The following is a 25,047-nucleotide window of genomic DNA, read 5'->3' on the forward strand; positions in this document are numbered from 1 at the left end:
ACAATATACAGCCTTGACGTACTCCTCTTCCTATTTGGAACCAGTCTGTTGGTCCATGTCCCGTTCTAAATGTTGCTTCCTGACCTGCATATAGGTTTCTCAAGAGGTGGGTCAGGTGGTCTGGTATTCCCATCTTCTTCAGAATTTTCCAGTTTATTGTGATCCACAGAGTCGAAGGCTTTGGCACAGTGAATAAAGCAGAAATGGATCTGGAACTGTCTTGCTTTTTTGATGATCCAGCGGATGTTGTCAGTTTGATCTCTGGTTCCTCTGCCTTATCTAAAACCAGCTTGAACATCTGGAAGTTCACGGTTCATGTACTGTTGAAGACTGGCTTGGAGAATTTTGAGCATTACTTTACTAGCGTGTGAGATGAGTGCAATTGTGTGGTAGTTTAAGCATTCTTTGGCACTGCCTTTCTTTGGGATTGGAATGAAAACTGACCTTTTCCAGTCCTGTGGCCACTGCTGAGATTTCCAGATTTGCTGGCATATTGAGTGCAGCACTTTCACAGCATCATCTTTGAGGATTTGAAATAGCTCAACTGGAATTCCATCACCTCCACTAGCTTTGTTCGTAGTGATGCTTTCTAAGGCCCACCTGACTTCACATTCCAGGATGTCTGGCTCTAGGTGAGTGATCACACCATTGTGATTATCTGGGTCATGAAGATCTTTTTTGTACAGTTCTTCTGTGTATTTTGCCACCTCTTCTTAATATCTACTGCTTCTGTTATGTTCATACCATTTCTGTCCTTTATCAAACCCATCTTTGCATGCAGTGTTCCCTTGGTATTTCTAATTTTCTTTAAGAGAGCTCTAGTCTTTCCCATTCTATTGTTTTCCTCTATTTCTTTGCATTGATCACTGAGGAAGGCTTTCTTATCTCTCCTTGCTATTCTTTGGAACTCTGCATTCAAATGAGAACACCTTTCCTTTTCTCCTTTGCTTTTCACTTCTCTTCTTTTCACAGGTATTTGTAAGGCCTCTTCAGACAACCATTTTGCCTTTTTGCATTTCTTTTCCATGGTCATGGTCTTGATCCTTGTCTCCTGTACAATGTCACGAACCTCCGTCCATGGTTCGTCAGGCACTCTGTCTATTAGATCTAATCCCTTATTTCTATTTCTCACTTCCACTGTATAGTTATAAGGGATTTGATTTAGGTCATACCTGAATGGTCTAGTGGTTTTCCCTACTTGCTTCAATTTAACTCTGAATTTGGCAATAAGGAGCTCATGATCTGAGCCACAGTCAGCTCCTGGTCTTGTTTTTGCTGACTGTATTAAAGCTTCTCCATCTTTGGCTGCAAAGAATATAATCAATCTGATTTCGGTGTTGACCATCTGGTGATGTCCATGTGTAGAGTCTTCTCTTGTGTTGTTGGGAGAGGGTGTTTGCTATGACCAGTGTGTTCTCTTGGCAAAACTCTATATTCACCCAGGATAGCCTACCTCTTGATTGACACAACTGATTGGGCCACGCCCACCCAGGATAATCTACCTCTTGATTGACACCATGGATTAGGGCAGGCCCACCCAGGCTACTCTAGCTTTTGATACATACCACTGATTAGGCCAGCCCCACCCAGGCTAGCATGCCTTTGATTGACACCATGGATTAGACCATGCCCACTCAAGGTAGCCTGCCTTTTCATGGACACCACTGATTAGGCCACGCCCACCCATGATAAACTCTCATTGTGGTCTCCATCAAATGGCAGGTATCTTAGGTGGGCCTGGCCTAATCAGTGGTGTCGATCAACAGGTGGTCTAGCCTAGGGGGGCGTGGCCTAATCCATGGCGTCAGTTGAAAAGCAGGCTACCCTGGGTGGGCCTGGCCTAATGTGCATTAGGCCAGGTCCATGCAGGCTAGCCTGCCTTTTGATTGACACCACTGATTAGGCCAGGCCCACCCAGGCCAGCCTCCTGTTTGATGGAGACCACGGTTTAGTCCAGACCCACTCAGGGTATCCTGACTTATGATTGACACCATGGACCACCCAAGCTACCCTCCTTTTGATCCACTCCACGGATTAGGCCAGTCCAACCATGCTAGCCTGCCACTTGGTGGAGACCACAGATTAGGTCTGGCCCACTCGGGCTAGCCTGCCTTCGAAATGACACCATTCATACACCAGGCCCCCCCAGGCTAGTCTGCCTTTTGATTGAAATCATGGGTTAGGCCATGGCCACCCAGGCTAGCCTGCCTTTTATTTGACAGCACCAATGTGGCAGGCGCACTCAGGCTAGCCGGCCATTTGATTGAGACCATGGATTAGGCCAGGCCCACCCAGCCTGGTCTGCTTTTTTGCTCAACACCACATATTAGGCCAAGCCTCCCCAGAGTGCCTGCCTTTCCATTGACACTACAGAGTAGCCCAGGCCCACCCAAGCTAATCTGCCTTTTGATTGACACCATAGATTAGGCCAGGCCCACCCAGTATACCCTGCCTTTGAATGACACCATGGATTAGGCCAGGCCCACTCAAGGTAGCCTGCCTTTTGATGGACACCACTGATTAGGCCACACCCACCCATGATAGACTACCTGTTGATGGACACCACTGATTAGGCCACGCCCATCCAGGATAGCCTACCTCTTGATTGACACGATGGATTAGGCCAGGTCCAACCAGGCTTCACTAGCTTTTGATCAAATCCACTCTTCATTAGGCCAGGGCCACCCAAAGTAGCCTGGTTTCAAATGACACCTTGGATTAGGCCAGGGGCACCCAAGATAACCTACCTCTTGATTGACACCATAGATTAGGCCAGGGCCACTGAAGCAAGCCTGCCTTTTATTGGACACCACGGATTAGGCCAACCTACCCAGGCTAGCCCTTCGTTTGATTGAGACCACAGATTTGGACAGGCCTACACAGGCTAGCTTGCGTTTTGATCACCACCATTGATTAGGCCAGGTCCACCCAGGCTAGACTGCCTTTTGATCGACACCGCATATTAGGCCAGGCTCACCTCGGCTAGCCTGCTGTTTGATGGAGACCACGATTAGACCAGGTCCAGTAAGGCTAGCATGCCTTTAGATCGACCACACGGATTAGGCCAGGTACACCAAGGCTAGCCTGCTTTCTGATTGACACCACTGATTAGGACAGGCCCACCCAGGCTAGACTAGCTTTTGATCAAAACCACTGATTAGGCAAGCCAACCCAGGCTGGTCTGCCATTTAATCAAAAGCACATCAAAAGGCAGGCTAGCCTGGGTGGGCCTGGCCTAATTCATGGTGTCAATCAAAAGGCAGGCTAGCCTGGGTGGGCCTGGCCTAATCCGTGGTATTGATCAAAATCAATCAACCTTGGTAGGCCTGGCCTAATTACAGCACAGGGTGCAGTGTGCAAGGACCAGCCTCCACAGCAGGCTGCATGACAGGGAAGGTCTGGGAATGGGTGTGAGACCCACAGGAGCCATCAGGAACCACGATGCCCAAACGTGGTGGAAGGAACCTAAAGAATTTATTTTCATGAGGAGCTATGGACCAGAGACTTCAATGCAGCAACGCAGGCTGAACAAGGAGGGGAAAGGAGCGTGGAGAGGACTGTTCCCAGGACAGCATGGAGCTGACCTGTGGCCCCTTTTCAGCAGATCGAACACAGAAGGACGCCCCTTCTTTGACTTGTGAGGATTTGCAGTATACCCAGGGCAACGACCAAGAGAAAGGATAGGACCCCGGTGCCTTGGGGTGACCCCAAGAAGCTTATCCTTGACGAGGCTGGCTTTTCTCAACACCCTGTATATTCCTTAATGTCAGGAATCCAGCCTTACCACACTCTGGAGACTCCAGTAAGGGGCACTCTCATTGGCAAATGTATCCCGCGATACGTGTGTCTCACTCCCATCACCAAGAGATGTAAGGAAGACAGGAAATACAAAGGCACGGATAATCTAGGCCTTTGCCAGTGACGTATCGGTCACCTTTCTGAATTCTCTGCAATGTGTATGCTGGATCGAAACCACACACACACACAAAATGGATTTTCTCATTTTTCTTCGTGACAGTCTGACCTCAATCTTTACTCGTTCTGTAAGATGAAATCTTGCTAAGGAATTAGACTTTCTAATATTTTCAATTAGAATCATACACAGGGCACTTTCTTGGTGGTCTAGTGGGTAAGACTTCCACTGCAGGGGGCAAGGATTCATTTCCTGATTTGGGAAGTAAGATCCTGCATGCTGTATGGTACAACAAGAAAAATTTTATTTTTTTTTTTAATTTTTCAAAGAAAATTTTAAAAAAAGGAGAGAGACTTCTCCACAGGAGAGGTCCAGGGTCTTAAACAGGAGGACCCAGGTCAGCAGTCAAGGTAGCAGAGGCTTTGCTAGGGAAGCAAGACTCGGCTAGAGGGTGACCCAACCAGAGTGGACAGAGGGCATTCTAAGGTGGGGAAGATGGGTGTGAACAGTTTCTGAGAGGAGATGCAGAAAGGTCCCCTGCCCCAGGGGAGAAAAGGACTCACGAGGCCACATTGTCATGACACACCTGCCTTGTCCCCTCCAAGAGGTGACGGGGAAAGGAAGTGCTGTGAATAAAATCCAAAAATTATCCCTAGCTAGATGCACATTGTAGCTTTGAAAATGCGTGTGGCCTGGATCCTGCCCCCAGTGAAGTCGATTTAATTCATTGTCATGTGGCGTAGCCTGGGTTATGGGATTTTTAAAAGCTTTTCTAGTATTTTCAATATGCAGCCCAGATTGAGACTTGCTGATTTAAAGCAGTGGTTCCCCAACTTTGGCATGCACCAGAGATTTGTTAAAGCAAAGATTTCTTGATTAAAGGCAGGCTAGCCTTTATGGGCCTGGCCTAATCCATGGTGCCTAACAAAAGGCTAACCTGAGTGGGCCTGGCCTAATCAGTGGTGTGAATCAAAAGGAAGGCTACCCTCGGTGAGCCTGGCCTTATCTGTGGTGTCAATCAAAAGGCAGGCTAGCCTGAGTGGGCCTGAACTAATCCAGGGTCTCCATCAAGCGGCAGGCTAGCATGGGGTGGCCTGGCCTAATCTTTGGTATTGATCAAAAGGCAGGGTAGCCTTGGTGGGCCAGACCTAATCTGTGGGTCAATCAAAAGGCAGATGGGCCTGGGTGTGCATGGTCTAATCTGTGATATAAATCAAAATGTAGAGTCACCTGGGTGGGCCTAGCATAATTAGTGTTTCAGTGAAAAGGCAAACAAGCCTATGTGGGCCTGGCCTTATCCATGGTGCCAATTGAAACAGAGGCTAACCGTGGTGGGCCTGGCCAAATCAGTGGTGTTTATCAAAAGTCAGGCTAGCCTGAGTTGACCTGAACTAATCCGTGGTTTCCATCAAGTGGCAGGCTAGTGTGGGTAGGCCTGGTCGAATCCATGGTATCAATTGACATGCAGGTTAACCTTGGTGAGCCTGGTCTAATCAGTGGTGTCCATCAAAAATCAGGCTAGTCTGTGAGGGCCTGACCTAATCCATGGTTTCCATCAAGTGGCAGGCTAACCTGGGTGGGCCTGGCCAAATGCATAGTGTCAATCATAAGGCAGCTAGCCTGGGTGGGCCTGACTTAATCCGTGGTGTCAATTGAATGTAGGCTGCTGTGGGTGGGCCTAAGGGTTGGGTCAATCAATATAGCTATGCTAGCCTGAGTGGGCCTGGTCTAATTGTGGTCCCCATCAACAGGAGGTAGCATAGGTGGGCCTGGCCTAATCAGTGGTATTGATCAAAAGGCAGGCCAGCCTTGGTGGGCGTGGTCTAATCAGTGGTGTCCATTGAAAGGCAGACTAACTGGGGTGGGACTGGCCTAATCCTTGGTCTCCATGAAATGGGAGGGTAGCATGGGTGGGCCTGACCTAATCTGGGGCTTCCATCAAGTGGGAGGCTAGTGAGGGTAGGCCTGGCCTAATCCGTGTTGTCAATCAAAAGACAGACTAACCTGGATGTGCATGGCATAATCTCTGATGTCAATCTGAATGTAGACTGGCCTGGGTGGGCATAGCATAATCAGTGTTTCAGACAAAAGGCAAACAAACTCAAGTGGGACTGGACTTATCCTTGGTGTCAATTGAAACAGGCTACCTGTTTCAGGTAGCTACCTGAAAGGTAGGCTACCCTGGGTGCGTCTGGCCTAATCCATGGTCTCCATCAAACAGGAGGCTAGCCTGGGTAGGCCTGGCATACTCCATGGTGTCAATAAAAAGTCAGCCTAGCCTGAGTGTGCCTGGCCTAATCCGTGGTCTCAATCAAAAGGGAGGCTAGTCTGGGTGGGCCTGGCATAATACATGGCGTCAATAAAAATGCAGGCTACCCAGGGTGGGCCTGGCCTAATAAATGGTGTCAATCAAAAGATAGGCTAGCCTGGGTGTGTGTGACCTAAATCATGATGTCAATTTAAAGGCAAACTAGGGGGGGGGGGGAGGGGGGGGGGGGGGGGGGGGGGCTGGCATAATCCATGGTCCAATCAAAAGACAGGCTAGCCTGGGGGGGGGGGGGGCTGGCCTAATCACTGGTGTAGATTAAAAGGCAGTCTAGCCTGGATAGGCCTGGCCTAACCTGTTGTGTCAATCAAAATGTAGGCTTGCCTGGTGGGCCTGGCCTAATCAGTGGTTTTGATCAAAAGGCAGGCTGGGCTGGGTGGGCCTGGCCTACTCAGTGGTGTCAGTTGAAACACAGGCCTAATGCCTCCTATTTGATGGAGACCATGGATTAGTCCAGACCCACTCAGGGTAGCCTGACTTTTGATTGACACCATGGATTAGGCTAGTTTGGATCCACACCACTGATTGACACCACTGATTAGGCCAGGCCCACCCAGGCCAGCCTCCTGTTTGATGGAGACCATGGATTAGTCCAGACCCACTCAGGGTAGCCTGCCTTTTGGTTGACACCACTGATCAGGCCAGGCCCACCCAGATAGTCTGCCCTTTGATTGACACTGTGTGCTTGTGTAAGTCACCACAGTCGTGTTGATCTCTGTGTGACCCCATGGACTGTAGCCCTGCAGCTCCTATGTCCATGGGGATTCTCCAGGCAAGAAAACTGGAGTGGGTTGCCATGCCCTCCTCCAGGGGAATCTTCCCGACCCAGGGATCGAACCCACATTTCCTGCGTCTCCTGCATTAGCAGGCAGACTCTTTACTGCTGAGTCACCGGGGATTCCCAGAAGGAGAGGGACAGATGGGTTAAGGATGCCCACTCATGAGCCCTCAGTCAGTCTCAGGGTGCAGGGCTTGGGTTCCCAACTGAGTCCTGCAGGCCCTGAACTTCCACACTGCAGGCCTGGCTCCCAGTGTCTGCTGAATAGCTGGATCCGACATCTCTGTGGAAAAGAAATCTGTGTTTTAAAAAATCTCTGGTGCATGCCAAAGTTGGGGAACCACTGCTTTAGATCAGCAAGTCTCAATCTGGGCTGCATACTGAAAATACTAGAGAAGCTTTTAAAAGTCCCATAACCCAGACTATGCCGCACAACAATGAGTGAAATCGACTTCTCTGGGGGCAGGATCCAGGCCACACGCATTTTCAAAGCTACAATGGGCCACTAGCTTGGGACAATTTTTGGATTCTAAGCACAGTGCTTCCTTTCCCCGTCACCTCTTGGAGGGGACAAGGCAGGTGTGTCATGATAATGTGGCCTCGTGAGTCCTTTTCTCCCCTGGGGCAGGGGACCTTTCTGCATCTCCTCTGAGGAACTGTTCACACCCATCTTCCCCACCTTAGAATGCCCTCTGTCCACTCTGGTTGGGTCACCCTCTAGCCTAGTCTTGCTTCCCTAGCAAAGTCTCTGCTACCTTGACTGCTGACCTACGTACTCCTGTTTAAGACCCTGGACCTCTCCTGTGGAGAAGTCTCTCTCTCTCTTTTTTTTAAATTTTATTTTAATAACTACAAAAAAATAAAAAAAAATTTTGTTGCACCAAACAGCGTGCAGAATCTTACTTCCCAAATCAGGATATGAACTATTACCCCTGCAGTGGAAATCTTACCCACTAGACCACCAAGAAAGTGCCCTGTGTATGATTCTAATTGAAAATATTAGAAAGTCTAATTTCTCAGCAATATTTTATCTTACAGAATAAGTAAAGACTGAGGTCAGACTGTCACCAAGAAAAATGAGAAAATCCTTTTTTTTTTTTTTTTTTTTGGTTTTGATCCAGCGTAAACATTGCAGAGAATCCAGCAAGGTGACCGGTACATCACTGGCAAAGGCCTGGATTATCCGTGCCCTTGTATTCCTGTCTTCCTTACATCTCTTGGTGACAGGAGTAAGGCACAGGCATCGTGGGACACATTTACCAATGCACATCCTTATGAGAGTGCCTCTTATTGGAATCTCCAGAGTGTGGTAAGGCTGGATTCCTGACATTAAAGAATGTACAGAGGGTTCAGAAAAGCCAGCCTCGTCAATGATAAGCTTCGTGGGGTCCTATTCTTTCTCTTGTGCGTTGCCCTGGGTGTACTGCAAACCCTCACAAATCAAGCCTTTTGAGGGGGACCACGGTTTATGCCAGGCCCACCTAGGCTAGACTCCTATGTGATGGAGACCTCAGATTAGGACAGACACAAACAGGGTAGCCTGATTTTTTATCGACACTACTGATTAGGCCAGGCCCACCCTGGATAGCCAACCTTTTGCTTGACACCACGGATTAGTCCGGGTGCAACCAGGCTAGCCTGCTGTTTAATGGAGAGCAAGGATTATACCAGGTCCATGCAGCCTAGCCTGCCTTTGATCGACACAACTGATTAGGCCAGGCCCACCCAGGCTAGCCTGCCTTTTGATGGATACCACTGATTAGGCCAGGCCCACCTGTTCTAGCCTGCTGTTTGATGGAGACCACGATTAGACCAGGGCCTCTCAGGCTAGCCTGTGTTTTCATGGACACCACTAAGTAGGCCAGGCCCAGCAAGGCTATCCTGCTTTTTGATTGGCACCGTGGTTTATGCCAGGCCCACCCCAGCTAGCCTGCCTTTTGATGGAGACCATGATTAGACCAGACCCACTCAGGCTAGGGTGCCTTTTCATTGACTCCACTGAGTAGGCCAGGTCCACCCAGGGTAGCCTGCATTTTGATTGACAACACATATTAGTCCCAGCCGACTGAGGCTAGCCTGCCTTTTGCTTGACACCACAATTAGGCCAGGCCCACTATGGCTAGCCTGACTTTCAATTGGCACCATGGATTAGGCCCACCCAGATGAGCTTGCCTTTTGATTGACACCACAGATTAGGCCAGGCCCACCCAGGCTAGTCTGACTTTTGATTGACAACAGGGATTAAGCCAGGCCCACACAGGCTAGGTGCCTTTTGATTGACAACAGGGATTAAGCCAGGCCCACACAGGCTAGCCTGCCTTTTGATTGACACCACGGATTTGGCTAGTCCCACCCAAGCTAGTCTGCTGCTTAATGGAGTCCACAGATTAGGTCAGGCCCACTCAGGCTAGCCTGCCTTCAAATTGACACCACTGATTAGGCCAGGCCCACCCAGGCTAGTCTGACTTTTGATTGACAACAGGGATTATGCCAGGCCCACACAGGCTAGCCTCCCATTTGATGGAGACCACAATTAGGCCAGGCCCACCCAGGTTGTTCTGCGTTTTGATCCTTCCACAATTAGGCCAGGCCCACCCAGGCTGGTCTGAATTTTGATTGAAAGCAGGCATTAAGCCAGGCTCACCCAGGGTAGCCTGCCTTTTGATTAAGACCACTGATTAGGCCCCACCTACCCAGCATAGCCTACCTCTTGATTGACACCATGGATTAGGCCAGGCCTACCCAGGGTAGCCCCCTGCACCCCCCCCCCCCCCCCCCCCCCCCCCGTTTGATTGAGACCAGGGATTTGGACATGCCTACCAAGGCTAGCTTGCCTTATGATTGACACTGTGGATTAGGCTAGGACCACCTAAGCTAGCCTGTTATTTGATGGAGACCGCGATTAGACCAGACCCACTAAGGCTAGCCTGCCTTTAGATCGACAAGACTGATTAAGCCAGGCCCACCAAAGCTAGCTTGCTTTATGATACACACCACTGATTAGGCCAGGACCACTCAAGCTAGCCTGCCTTTTGATCAAAACCACAGATTAGGCCAGGCCCACACTGTCTAGCCTGATTTATGATACAGACCATGGATTAGGCCAGGCCCACCAGCCTAGCCTGTTTTTGGACAATGCTACAGATCAGAACCGAGCCACTCAAGCTAGTCTGCCTTTTGATGGACACCATGGATTAGGCCAGGGCCTCCCTGGCTATCCTGACTTTTGATTGACACCATGAAGTAGGCCAGGCCCAAGCAGACGAGCATGCCTTTCAATTGACACCATGTTTTCGGCCAGGCCCACCCAGGTTACCTGACTTTTGATTGACAACATCGATTATGCCAGGCCCACCCAGGCTAGCCTCCCCTTTGACAGAGACCATGGATTACGCCAGGCGCACCCTGGGTAGCTTGACTTTAGATCTGCTCCACGGATTAGGCCAGGCCCACCCGGGCTAGCCTGCATTTTGATTGAGACCATGGACTAGGCCAGGCTCACCCAGCCTGGTCTGCCTTTTGCATGACACCACGCATTAGGCCAGGCCTACCCAGGGACACCTGACTTTCCTTTTTTTTTTTTACTTTTCATAAGAATTTTATTTATTTATTTATTTTCATTTATTTTTATTAGTTTGAGGCTAGTCACTTTACAATATCATAGTGGTTTTTGCCATACATGGACATGAATCAGCCATGGGTGTACATGTGTTCCCATCCTGAACCCCCCTCCCACCTCCCTCCCCTTCCCATCCCTCTGGGTCATCCGAGTGCACTAGCCCTGAGCACTTGTCTCATGCATCCAATCCGGACTGGCGATCTGTTTCACACTTGAAAATGTATATGTTTCAATGCTATTCTCTCAAATCATCCCATCCTTGCCTTCTCCCATAGAGTCCAAAAGTCTGTTCTATACATCAGTGTCTCTTTTTCTGTCTTTCATATAGGGTTATCGTTACCATCTTTCTAAATTCCATACATATGCATTAGTATACTGTATTGGTGTTTATCTTTCTGGCTTACTTCACTCTGTATAATGGTCTCCAGTTTCATCCATCTCATTAGAACTGATTCAAATGTGTTCTTTTTAATGACTGAGTAATATTCCATTGTGCATATGTACCACAGATTTCTTATAGCCTGACTTTTGATTGAAACTACAGAGTAGGCCAGGGTCCACCCAGGGCAGCCTGCCTTTTGATTGACACCACTGATTAGGCCAGGCCCACCCAGGCTAGCCTGCCTTTTGATTGACAGCACTGATTAGGCCAGGCCCACCTGTTCTAGCCTGCAGTTTGATGGAGACCACGATTAGACCAGGGCCTCTCAGGCTAGCCTACCTTTTCATCCACACCACTAAGTAGGCCAGGCCCAGCAAGGCTATCCTGCTTTTTGATTGACACCATGGTTTATGCCAGGCCCACCCCAGGGAGCCTGCCTTTTGATCAACACCACGCGCTAGTCCAGGCCGACCCAAGCTAGCCTGCCATTTGATCGACACCATGGATTAGAGTGGTCCCCCAAGGCTAGCCTGCCATTTGATGGAGACCACAATTAGACCAGACCCACTCAGGCTAGGGTGCCTTTTTATTGACTCCACTGAGTAGGCCAGGCCCACCCAGGGTAACCTGCATTTTGTTTGACAACATGGATTAGGCCTGACCCCTCAGGGTAGCCTGCCTTTTGATGAGAGCACCTTGCTCATCCTGGCTAGCCTGATTTTGATTGACACCATGTATTAGGCCAGACCCACCAAGTGGCTAGCCTGACTTTCAATTGGCACCATGGATTAGGCCCATCCAGATGAGCTTGCCTTTCGATTTACACCATGTAGTAGGCAAGGCCCACCCAGCCTAGCCTGTCTTTTGATCAACACCACTGATTAGGCCAGGCCCACCTGCACTAGCCTGCCAGTTAATGGAGACTACAGATTAGGCCAGGCCCACTCAGGCTAGTCTGACATTTGATTGACAACAGGGATTAAGATAGTCCAACACAGGCTAGCCTCCCGTTTGATGGAGACCATGGATTCGGCCAGGCCCACTCATGCTAGTGTGATTTTAATCGACACTATGGTTTATGCCAAGCCCACCCAGGCTAGCCTCCCATGTGATGGAGACCACGGTTTAGGACAGGCCCAAACAGGGTAGCTTGATTTTTGATTGACACCACTGATTAGGTCAGGCCCACCCTGGCTATTGTACCATTCATGGAGACCAAGGATTAGGCCAGGCCCACCCAGGCTAGCCTGCTGCTTAATGGAGACCACTGATTAGGCCAGGCCCACCCAGGTTGGTCTGCCTTTTGATCCTTCCCCGGATTAGGCCAGGCCCACCCAGGCTAGTCTGAACTTTTATTGAAAGCAAGCATTAAGCCAGGCTCACCCAGGGTAGCCTGCCTTTTGTTTAAGACCACTGCTTAGGCCCCACCTACCCAGGATAGCTTACCTCTTGATTGACACCATGGATTAGGCCAGGCCTACCCAGGCTAGCTTGCCTTTTGATTGCCATCACTGATTAGGCCAGGCCCACACAGGCTAGCCTGTCATTTGAGGGAGACCACGATTAGACCAGACCCACTAAGGCTAGACTGCTTTTAGATTGACAAGACTGATTAAGCCAGGCCCACCAAAGCCAGCTTGCTTTTGATTGACACCACTGATTAGGCCAGGTCCACCCGTGCTAGCCTGCATTTTGATCAATGCCACAGATGAGACCAGGCCCACTGAAGCTAGCCTGCCTTTTGATCGAAACCATGGGTTAGGCCTGCCCACCTGGCTAGCCTGACTTTTGATTGACAACAGGGATTATGCCAGGCCAACACAGGCTAGCCTCCCATTTGATGGAGACCACGAATTAGGCCAGGCCCACCCAGGCTAGACTCCCGTGTGATGGAGACCACAGTTAAGGACAGGCCCAAATAGGGTAGCCTGATTTTTGACCATCACACCTGATTGTGTCAGGCCCTCCCCAGCTAGTGTACCATTCATGGCAACCAAGGATTAGGCCAGGCCCACTCAGCCTAGCCTGCCTTTTGATTGACACCATGGTTTAGGCCAGGCCCACCTGGGCTACCCTCATGTTTGATGGAGACTACAGATTAGGCCAGGCCCGCCCAGGTAGCCTGAATATTGATTGAAAAAACGGATTAGGCCAGGCCCAACCAGGCTAGCCTGACATTTCATGGAGACCAAGGGTTATACCAGGCCCATGCAGGCTAGCCTGCCTTTGATCAACACCACTGATTAGACCGGGTCCACCCAGCTAGACTACCTTTTGATTGACACCATGGATTAGGCTTGGCCTACCCAGGCTAGCCCACCATTTGATTGATACCAGGGATTTGGACAGGGCCATACAGGCTAGCTTGCCTTTTGATTGACAACACACATTAGGCCAGGCCGACCTAGGATAGCTGGCCATTTCATTGAGATCATGGATTAGCCCAGGGACACCCAGGCAAGACTGCCTTTTGATGGACATCAATGATTGGGCAACACCCACCCAGTATATCCTACCTCTTGATTGACACCATGGATTAAGCCAGACCCACTCAGGCTAGCCCTCCTTGTGATTGAGACCACTGATTAGGCCAGGCCCACCCAGGCTAGTGTGATTTTTGACTGACAACATGGATTAGGCCAGGCCCACCCTGGGTAGCCTGACTTTTCATCTACACCACTGAGTAGGCCAGGTCCACCCAGGCTAGCCTGCCTTTTGAATGACAACTTGGATTAGGCTAGTCCCACCCAGGATAACCTCCCCTTTGATGGAGACCATGGATTAGGCGAGGCCTACTCAGCATAACCTGCCTTTTGACTGAAATCATGGGTTAGGCCATCCTGGTCTGCGTTTGCTCAACACCCCTCAATAAGGCAGGCCTACCCAGGGTAGCCTGACTTTTGATCAATAACACTGATTAGGCCAGACCCACCCAGGCAAGCCTACATTTTGATTGACACCAGTGATTAGGCCGGGCCCAACCAGGCCTGATTGCCTTTTAATCAACACCAGTGATTAGGTCATGAACCTAAGCCACCTGCTGTTTGATGGAGACCACGATTGGACCAGACACACGCAGGCAAGCCTGCCTTTTTATCAACACCACTGATTTGGGCAGGCCCACCATGGCTAGCCTGCTGTTTGATGGAGACCATGATTAAACCAGGTCCACTGAGACTAGCCTGCCTTTTCATTGACACCACTGATTAGGCCAGGCCAACCCAGGTTAGCCTACCTTTTGATTGACACCATGGATTAGGCCAGGCACAACTATGCTAGACTGCCTTTTGATCAACACCACTGTTTAGGCCGAGCTCACCTAGGCTGGTCTGCCTTTTGATCCACACCACATATTAGTCCAGGCTCACCCAGGGTAGCCTGCATTTCAATTGACAACATGGATAATGCCAGGCCCACCCGGGCTTGTTTACCTTTTGATCGACATCATGGATTAGGTCATGCACAACCAGGCTAGCCTACCTCTTGATTGACAGTTGGATTAGGCCAGGCCCAGCCAGGCTTCACTAGCTATTGATCTACACCACTGATTAGGTCAGGCCCACCCATAACCAGGCTAGCCTACCTCTTGATTGACACCATGGATTGGACCAGGCACACCCAGGCTTTCCTGCCTTTTAATCCATACCATGGATGAGGCCAGGCCAACCCAGCTTAGCCTGACTTCATCAACACCACTGCTTAGGCCAGGCCCACCTAAGATACCTGCCATTGATGGAGACCAGGATTAGACCAAGCGCACTCAGACTAGCCTGGCTTTTGATTGATAGCACTGATTAGGTGAGGCCCACCCAATTTAGCCTGCATTTTGATCGACACCACTGATTAGACCAGGCCCACCTAAGAAACCTGCCATTAGATGGAGACCTCGATTAGACCAGGCACACTCAGACTAGCCTGGCTTTTGACCCTTAGCGCTGGTTAGGCCAGGCCCACCTAGGTTAGCCTGCTTTTTGATCGACATCACGCATAAGGCCAGGGCGACCCAGGCTAGCCTGCCATTTCATCAACACCACTGATTACTCCAGGCCCACCTAAACTACCAGCTACTGATGGAGACCACGACTACACCAGGCCATCTCAGGCTATCCTGGCTTTTGATCGACACCATGCATTAGGTCAGGCCCACCCACGGTAGCCTGTTCTTCAATTGACACCACGGATTAGGTCAGGCCAACCCAGGCAAGCCTGCCTTTGATTGACTCCACAGATTAGATCAGGAATGCTCAAGCTACCCTGACTTTTGATCCACACCACCGATTAGGCCATGCCCACCCAGGATAGACGACCTGTTGATTGACATCATGAATTAGGACAGGGCCATCCAGGCTAGCCTGCCTTGAATTGACACCACTGATTAGACCAGGCCCCCTGAAGCTAGCCTGCCTCTTGATCGAACCACTGATTCTGGAACGCCCACCCAGGATAGCCTACCCCTTGACTGACAGCATGGACTAGGCCAGGCCCACCCAGGCAAGACTGCCTTTGAGTGACACCACTGATGAGGCCACACCCACCCAGGATAGCCTACCCCTTGATTGACAACATGGACTAGGCCAGGCCCACCCAGGCAAGACTGCCTTTTGAGTGACACCACTGATTAGGCCCCGCCCACCCAGGCTAGTCTGTGTTCTGATGACACCACAGATTAGGCCCGGACCACCCACGCTAGCCTGCCACTATATTGAAACCACAGATTAGGCCAGGCCCAATCAGATTAGCCTGCCTTTTGATAGACACCACTGTTTAGGCCAGGCCCACCAAGGTTAGCCTCCCTTTTGATCAACACCACTGATTAGTCCAGGCCCACCTAAGCTACCTGCCAGTGATGGAGACCATGATTAGACCAGGTACCCTCAGGCTAGCCTGGCTTTGATCAGATACCACCTATTAGGCCAGGCCCACCAAGGCTAGCCCTCTTTTTGATCGACACTGTGGATTAGGCCAGGCCCTCCCAGGTTAGCCACCCTTTTGAATGACATCATGCATTACCCCAGGCCAACCCAGGCTAGCCTGCCTTTTGACACCACTGATTACACCAGGTCAACCAAGGTTAGTCTGCTTTTTGAGCGACACTATGGATTAGGCTAGGCCCTCAATGGCTAGCTCCCTTTTGATCGACACCACGCATTAGGTCAGCACACCCTCCAGTAGCCTGTGTTTCAATTGACAACACTGATTAGGCCAGGCCCACCAAGGCTGGTCTGCCTTTTGATTGACACCATGGATAAGGCCAGGTCCATCCAGCCTAACCTGCCTTTTGATCAACACATTTTAGGCCAGTATTATCCAGGATACCTGCCTTTCAGTTGACACCACGGATTAGGCCAGGCCCACCTATGCCAGCCTTCCGCATGACTGAAACCATGGAGTAGGACAGGACCACTCAGGATAGTCTGCCTTTTGATCAACACAACTGATTAAGTCAGGCCCACCCATGCTAAAAGGCCCTTTCATGAATACCGAGGCTTAGGCCAGGCTTTTCAGGCTAGCCTGTCTTTTGATTGACACTACTGATTAGGCCAGGCCCACCATGGCTAGCCTGGATTTTGATCAACACCACGGATTAGGCCAGGTCCACCCAGGCTTTCCTCCTTTTGATCAACACCACGGATTAGGCCAGGCCCACCATTGTTCTGTACCATTTCATGGAGACCAAGGATTAGGGTAGGCCACTCAGGCAAGCCTGCCTTTTGATTTACCCCACGAATTAGGCTAAGCTCACCCAGGTGAGCCTACCTTTTGATGGACACCATGGATTGTGCCAGGCCCACCCAGGCTAGCCTCCTGTGTGATGGAGACCACTGATTAGGCCAGGCCCACCCAGGCCTGTCTACCTTTTGATTAACACCATGGATTAGGCCAGGCCCACCCAGGCTACCATCCTTTTGATAGACATCACTTATTAGTTCAAGCCCCCCCAGGTTATCCCCACTGTAGATTGACACCATGATAGGGACTAGGCTGACCCAGGTTACACTAGTTTGATCGACACCGCTGATTAGGCCTGGCCCACCCAGGAGAGGCTACCTCTTGATTGACATCATGGATTAGTCTAGGTCTACCCAGGATACACTGGCTTTTGATGGACACCAAGATTAGGCCAAGGACCCCCAGGCAAGAGTGCCTGTTATCAACAGCATGGATTAGGCCAGGCCCAGTAAAGCTAGCTTACCTTTTGATTGACACCATGGATGAGGCCAGGCCAACCCAGCTTAGTCTGACTTTTCATCAACACCACTGCTTAGGCCAGGCCCACCTAAGATACCTGCCATTGATGGAGACCACGATTAGAACAAGCACACTCAGGCTAGCCTGACTTTTGATTGATACCACTGATTAGGCCAGGCCCACCAAGGCTAGCCTGCTTTCTGATTGACATCACGCATAAGGCCAGGGCGACCCAGGATAGCCTGCCTTTTCATCGACACCAGTGATTACTCCAGGCCCATCTACACACCTTGCCATTGATGGAGACCACGACTACACCAGGCCATCCCAAGCTAGCCTGGCTTTTGATTGACACCAAGCATTAGGTCAGGCCCACCCATGGTAGCCTGTTCTTCAATTGACAACACGGATTAGGTCAGGCCAACCCAGGCACACCTGCCTTTTGTTTGACACCATGGATTAGAGTAGTTCCCCCAGGCTAGCCTGCCATTTGAGGGAGACCAGGATTAGACCAGACCCGCTAAGGCTAGCCTGCCTTTAGATTGACAAGACTGATTAAGCCAGGCCCAGCCAAGCTAGCTTGCTTTTTGATTGAAACCAAGGATTAGGCCAGGCCCACCCTGTCTAGCCTGATTTATGATGGAGACCACAGATTAGGCCAGGCCCACCCAGGCTAGCCTCCCATGTGATGGAGACCACAGTTTAGGACAGGACCAAATATGGTAGCCTGATTTTTGATTATCACTCCTGATTAGGCCAGGCCCACCCCGGCTAGCTACCAATTCATGGCTACCAAGGATAAGACCAGGCCCATTCAGCCTAGCCTGCCTTTTGATGGACACCACTGATTAGGCCAGGCCACCCAGCCTAGCCAGTCTTTTGATTGACACCATGGATTAGGGCAGGCCCACCTGAGCTACCCTCATGTTTGATGGAGACTATGGATTAGGCCAGGCCCACACAGGTAGCCTGCCGTTGGACCCTCTCAGGGTAGACTGTTTTTTGATCGACACCACTGGTTAGAATAGGCCCACTCTGGCTAGCCTGATTTTGATTGACATCATGGATTAGACCAGGCCCACCCAGGGAAGAGTTTGCTTTGATTGACACCACGGATTAGCCTAGACCCACCAGGCTAGCCTACTTTGGTTTGGTCGACACCACTGATTAGGCCAGGCCCACCTAAGATACCTGCCATTTGATGGAGACCAGGATTAGACCAAGCCAGTCAGGCTAGCCTGGCTTTTGATTGATAGCACTGATTAGGTGAGACCCACCCAATTTAGCCTGCATTTCGATCAACACCACTGATTAGACCAGGCCCACCTAAGAAACCTGCCATTAGATGGAGACCTCGATTAGACCAGACACACTCAGACTAGCCTGGCTTTTGACCCTTAGCACTGGTTAGGCCAGGCCCACCTAGGCTAGCCTACATTTTGACCAACATGAGGTGTGAGGCCTGGCCCACGCGGGGTAGCGTGCACTTCAATTGACAACACGTATAAGGCCAGGCTCACCCAGGCTTCTTTGCCTTTAAACTGACCCCACTATTCATGCTATGCCCACCTAGGCTATTAAACCTTTTAATCGACACCACTGATTAGGCCAGGCCCACCTACGCTAGCCTACCTTTTCATTGACACCACGGTTTAGGCCAGGCCCACCCAGGCTGGCCTGGGTTTCAGTTGACACCACGGCTTGGCCTGGCCCACCCAGGCTAGTCTGCCTTTTGGTTGACAACATGAATTAGGCCAGGCCCACCCAGGCTAGCCTGCATTACATGGAGAGCATGGATTAGGCCAGACCCACCCAGGGTAGCCTGAAGTTTGATCAACACCACTGATTAGGCCACACTCACCTAGGCTGTTCTACCTTTTTATTGACACCACGCATTTGGCCCTGCCAACCCTGGGTAGCCTGCGTTTCAATTGACACCACGTATAAGGCCAGGTCCATCCAGGCTTGTTTGCCTTTTGACTGATGCCACACTTCATGCTATGCCCACCCAGGCTATTTTACCCTTTAATCGGCACCACTGATAAGGCCAGGCCACCCAGGCTAGCCTGCCTTTTGATTGACAACATGGATTATACCAGGCCAACCCAGGCTAGCCTCCCGTTTGATGGGGACCATGGATTAGGCCAGGCCTACTCAGGATAGCCTGCCTTTTGACCCTTCCACCGATTAGGCCAGGCCCATCCAGGCTAGCTTGTCTTTTGATTGACACCACACATTAGACAAGGTCCACCCAAGCTGGCCTGCATTTCAGTTCACACCACGGATTGGCCACGCCCACCCAGGCTAGCCTGCCATTTGATGGACACCACTGATTAAGACAGGCCCACCCAGGCTGGTCTGAATTTTGATTGAAAGCAGGCATTAAGCCAGGCTCACCCAGGGTAGCCTGCCTTTTGTTTAAGACAACTTTTTAGGCCCCACCTACCCAGGATAGCCGACCTCTTGATTGACACCATGAATTAGGCCAGGCCCACCCAAGCTTCTCTGCCTTTTGATTGACACCATGGATTAGGCCAGGCCTACCTAGGCTAGCTTGCCTTTTGATTGCCATCACTGATTAGACCAGACCCACTAAGGCTAGTCTGCCTTATGATTGACACTGCGGATTAGGCTAGGCCCATCGAGGCTAGCCTGTCATTTGATGGAGACCACGATTAGACCAGACCCACTGAGGCTAGCCAGCTTTTAGATCAACAAGATTGATTAAGCCAGGCCACTCAACCTAGCCTGCCTTTTGATCGACACCACTGGTTAGGCCAGGCCCACCCAGAGGAGACTGCCTTTTGATTGACACCATGGATTAGAACAGGCCCACTCTAGCTAGCCCTCCTCTTCATTGACACCACTGATTATGCCAGGCCCAACCAGGCTTCCCTAGCTTTTGATGACACCACTGATTAGACCAGGTGCACACAGGCTTGCCTGCCTTTTGATTGACAACATCATTTAGGCCAGGCCTACCCAGGCTAGCCCACCATTTGATTGAGACCAGGGATTTGGACAGGCCCACACAGGCTAGCTTGCTTTTTGATTGACAACACACATTAGGCCAGGGTGACCTAGGATAGCTGGTCATTTCATTGAGATCATGGATTAGCCCAGGGACACCCAGGCAAGACTGCCTTTTGATCTACACCACTGATTAGGCAACACCCACCCAGTATATCCTACCTCTTGATTGACACCAAGGATTAAGCCAGGCCCACTCAGGCTAGCCCTCCTTGTGATTGAGACCACTGATTAGGCCAGGCCCACCCAGGGTATCCTGCCCTTTGTTCAACACCAATGATTAGGCCAGGCCCACCATGGCTAGATTGCCTTTTGATCGACACCACGGGTTAGGCCAAGCCCACTCAGGATAGTGTGCCTTTTGATCGACAACACTGATTAGGCCAGGCCCACCCTGGCTAGCCTGTCTTTCGATGAACACCGCTGATTAGGCCAGGAACACTCTGGCTAGCCTGGCTTTTGATAGACAGCATGGATTAGGCCAGGCCCACCCAGGGTAGCCTGCCATTTGAAGAGGACCATTTGATGAGGATAAGGCCAGATGCACCAGGGCAAGCCGGCTTTTTGATCAACACCAAATTAGGACAGGCCTACCTAAGCTACCTGCCGGTGATGGAGAACACAATTAGACTAGGCCCACTCAGGCTAGCCTGGCTTTTGATCGACACCATGCATTAGGTCAGGCCAACCCACTGTAGCCCATTTCAATTGACACTGCAGTTTAGGTCAGGTCCACCCAGGATAGGCTGCCTTTTGATTGACACCAAGGATTAGGCCAGGCCCACCAAAGCTGGCCTGCTTTTTGATTGATACCATGGATTAGCCCAGGCCCACCCAGGGCAGCTTGACTTTTGATCAACACCACTGAATAGGCCAGGCCCATCTATGCTAGCCTGCCTTTTGATGGAGACCATAATTAGACCAGGTCCACTCAGGCTAGCCTGCCTTTTCATTGACACCACTGTTTAGTCCAAGCTCACCCAGGCTTGTCAGCCTTTTGATTGACATCACACATCAGGCCGGGCTCATCCAGGGTAGCCTGCATTTCAATTGACAACAGGATAACGCCAGGCCCATCCAGGCTTGTTTACCTTTTGATGACATCATGGATTAGGTCATGAACAACCAGGCTAGCCTGCCTCTTGATTGACAGCATGGATTAGGCCAGGCCCAGACAGGCTTCACTAGCTATTGATTGAAACCACAGCTTAGGCCAGGCCCACCTAAGATACCTGCCATTGATGGAGACCAGATTAGACCAAGCGCACTCAGGCTAGCCTGGCTTTTGATCGATACCACTGATTAGGCCAGGCCTACCAAGGCTAGCGTAGGCCTACGGATTAGCCTAGGCCTTCCCAGGCTAACCTCCCTTTTGATCAACATCACACATAAGAACAGGGCAACCAAGGCAAGCCTGCCTTTGATTGACTCCACAGATTAGACCAGGAACCTCAAGCTAGCCTGAATTTTGATTCACAACACTGATTAGGCCATGCCCACCCAGGATTGCTGACCTGTGATTGACATCGTGGATTAGGACAGGGCCACCCTGGCTAGCCTTCCTTGAATTGATACCACTGATTCTGGAAGCCCACCCAGGATAGCCTACCCCTTGATTGACAGCACGGACTAGGCCAGGCCCACCCAGGCAAGACTGCCTTTTGAGTGACACCACTGATGAGACCACACTCACCCAGGAGAGCCTACCTCTTGATTGACACCATAGATTAGGTTACGCCCACCCAGGATGGCCTACCTCTTGACTGACACCATGATGGGGGCCAGGCCAACCCAGTCTACAGTATTGCTTGATTGAGACCACTGATTAGGCCCCGCCCACCCAGACTAGCCTGACTTTTGATCCACACCACCCATTAGGCCACGCCCACCCAGGCAGCCTCCCTTTTGATTGACACCATGGATGAGGCCATGCCCAGTCAGCCTAGGCTTCCTTTTGATCAACACTACTGTTTAGGCCAGGCCAACCCAGGCTAGCCTGCCGGTTAATGGAGACCTCAGATTAGGTCAGATCCACTCAGGGTAGCCTGCATTTTGATTGACACAGCTGATTTGGCCACACCCTCCCTGGCTAGAGTGACTTTTGATTGAGTCTATGCATTAGGCAAGGCCCACCCAGGCTTGTTGGCCTTTTTACTGACACCACTCATTATGCTAGGCCCACCCAGGTTAGTCTGACTTTTGATTGGCACCATGGATTAGGCTAGGCCCGCACATTACTTTGCCAACAGAGGTCCGTCTGGTCAAGGCTATGGTTTTTCCAGTGGTCATGTATGAATGTGAGAGTTGGACTGTGAAGAAAGCTGAGTGCTGAAAAATTGATGCTTTTGAACTATGGTGTTGGAGAAGATTCTTGAGAGTCCCGTGGACTGCAAGGAGATCCAACCCGTCCATCCTAAAGATCAGTCCTGGGTGTTCATTGGAAGGACTGATGCCGAAGCTGAAACTCCAGTACTTTGGCCACCTCATGCCAAGAGTTGACTCATCGGAAAAGACCCTGATGCTGGGATGGATTGGGGGCAGGAGGAGAGGGGATGACAGAGGACGAGTTGGTTGGATGGCATCACCGACTCGATGGACATGGGTTTGAGTAAACTCCGGGAGTTGGTGATGGACAGGGAGGCCTGGAGTGCTGTGATTCATGGGGTCACAAAGAGGCTGACACGACTGAGCGACTGAACTGAACTGAACTGATCCCAGGGTGGTCTGCCTGTTGATTGACAACATGGATAGGCCAGGTCCACCCCACCCTGCCTGCCTTTTGATCAATACCATGGATCACTCGAGGGCCTCTCAAGCTAGCCTGCCTTTTGATTGACACCATGGATTTGGCCAGGTCCATCCCAGTTAGCCTCCCTTTTGATCAACACCACGTATTAGGTCAGGCCCACCCTTGGTAGCCTGTGTTTCAATTGACACCACGGATTAGGTCAGGCCCACTCAGGCTGGTCTGCCTTTTGATCGACACCTTGCATTAGGCCAGGACCATCCAGGACACCTGCGTTTCAGTTGACACCGCGGATAAGGACAGGCTCACCCAGGCTATACTGACTTTTGATCAACACCACGGATTAGACCAGGCCCACCCACGCTAGCCTGCTGCTTCACTGAATCCAGTAGGTCAGGACCACTCAGGATAACCTGCCTTTTGATTGACACAACTGATTAACTCAGGCCCACCCATGCTACAAGGCTGTTTCACGAATACCAAGGCTTAGGCTAGGCTTTTTGGGCTAGCCTGTCTCTTGATTGACACCACTGATTAGGCCAGGCCCACCATGGCTAGCCTGCGGTTTCATCAAGACCAGGATTAGACCAGGCCCACTCAGGCTAGCCTGGCTTTTGATCGATACCACTGATTAGGCCAGGCCTACCAAGGAGAGCCTGCTTTTTGATCGACACCATGAATTAGGCCAGGCCTACCCAGGTTAGCCTGCCTTTTGATCGACACCACTGATAATGCCAGGCCCATCCAGGCTTTCCTCCAGTTTTATGGAGACCATGGATTAGGTGAGGTCCACCCAGAGTAACCTGCCTTTTGATTTACACCACTGATAAGGCCCGGCCCACCCAGGCTTGCCTGTCTTTTGATTGACACCATGGATTAAACCAGGCACACTGAAGCTAGCTTGCGTTTTGATTGACACCACTGATTAGGCCACACCCACCCAGGAGAGGCTACCTCTTGATTGACATCATGGATTAGGCCAGGTCCACCCAGGATACACTAGCTTTTGATGGACACCACTGATTAGGCCAGGGAAACCCAGGCAAGAGTGCCTTTGATCAATACCATGGATTAGGCCAGGCCCAGTCAAGCTAGCCTGCCTTTTGATTGGCACCCTGGATTAGGCCAGGTGAAACCAGGCTTCACTAGCTTTTGATGGACATCACTGATTAGACCAGGCCCACCCATGTCAGACTGCCTTTAGATTAGGTCACCACTGATTAGGTCACTTCCATCCAGGTTATCCTACCTCTTGACTGACACCAGTGATTAGGCCACGCCCACACAGGCTAGCCTGACTTTTCATTGACACCATGGATTATGATAGGCCTTCCCAGGCTAGCCTCCCATTTGATGGAGACCATGGATTAGGCCAGGCCCACCAAAGGTAGCCTGACTGCTGATTCACACCACTGAAAAGGTCAGGCCCACCAAGGCTAGCTTGCCTTTTGAATGACACACGGATTAGGCCTGGCCCACCAGGCTGGTCTGCCTTTGATCAAAACCATGCATAAGGCCAGGCCCACCCAGGGTAGCCTTTGGTTCAATTGACACCATGTATTACGCCAGGCCCGCCCAGCTAGCCTGCCTTTTGATTGACACCACTCATTAGGGCACGCTCACTCCTTCTAGCCTGCCTTTCGATCAACACCACTGTTAAGGCCAGGCGCACCAGGACTAGCTTGCCTTTTGATCAACACCACAGATTAGGCCAGGCCCGCCTATGCTAGCCTGCCTGATGGAGACCAGATTAGACCAGGCCCACTCAGGCTAGCCTGCCTTTAGACTGACACTGCTGATTAGGCCAGGCCCACCCAGACCTGCCTGCCTCTTGAGGGAGACCACGGATTAGGCCAGGCCCACTCAGGGTAGCCTGTGTTTTGATTGACACGACTGATTAGGCCACACCCTCCCTGGCTAGAGTGACTTTTGATTGACATCATGGATTAGACCAGGTTCACCCAGGCAAGCCTGTCTTTTGATTGACACCATGGGTGAGACCAGGCCCAATCAACCTAGCCTTCTTTTTGATTGACACCACTGCTTAGGCCAGGCCCACATAAG

Source organism: Cervus elaphus, chromosome X (assembly GCF_910594005.1).
Source record: "Cervus elaphus chromosome X, mCerEla1.1, whole genome shotgun sequence".
Taxonomy (NCBI): domain Eukaryota; kingdom Metazoa; phylum Chordata; class Mammalia; order Artiodactyla; family Cervidae; genus Cervus; species Cervus elaphus.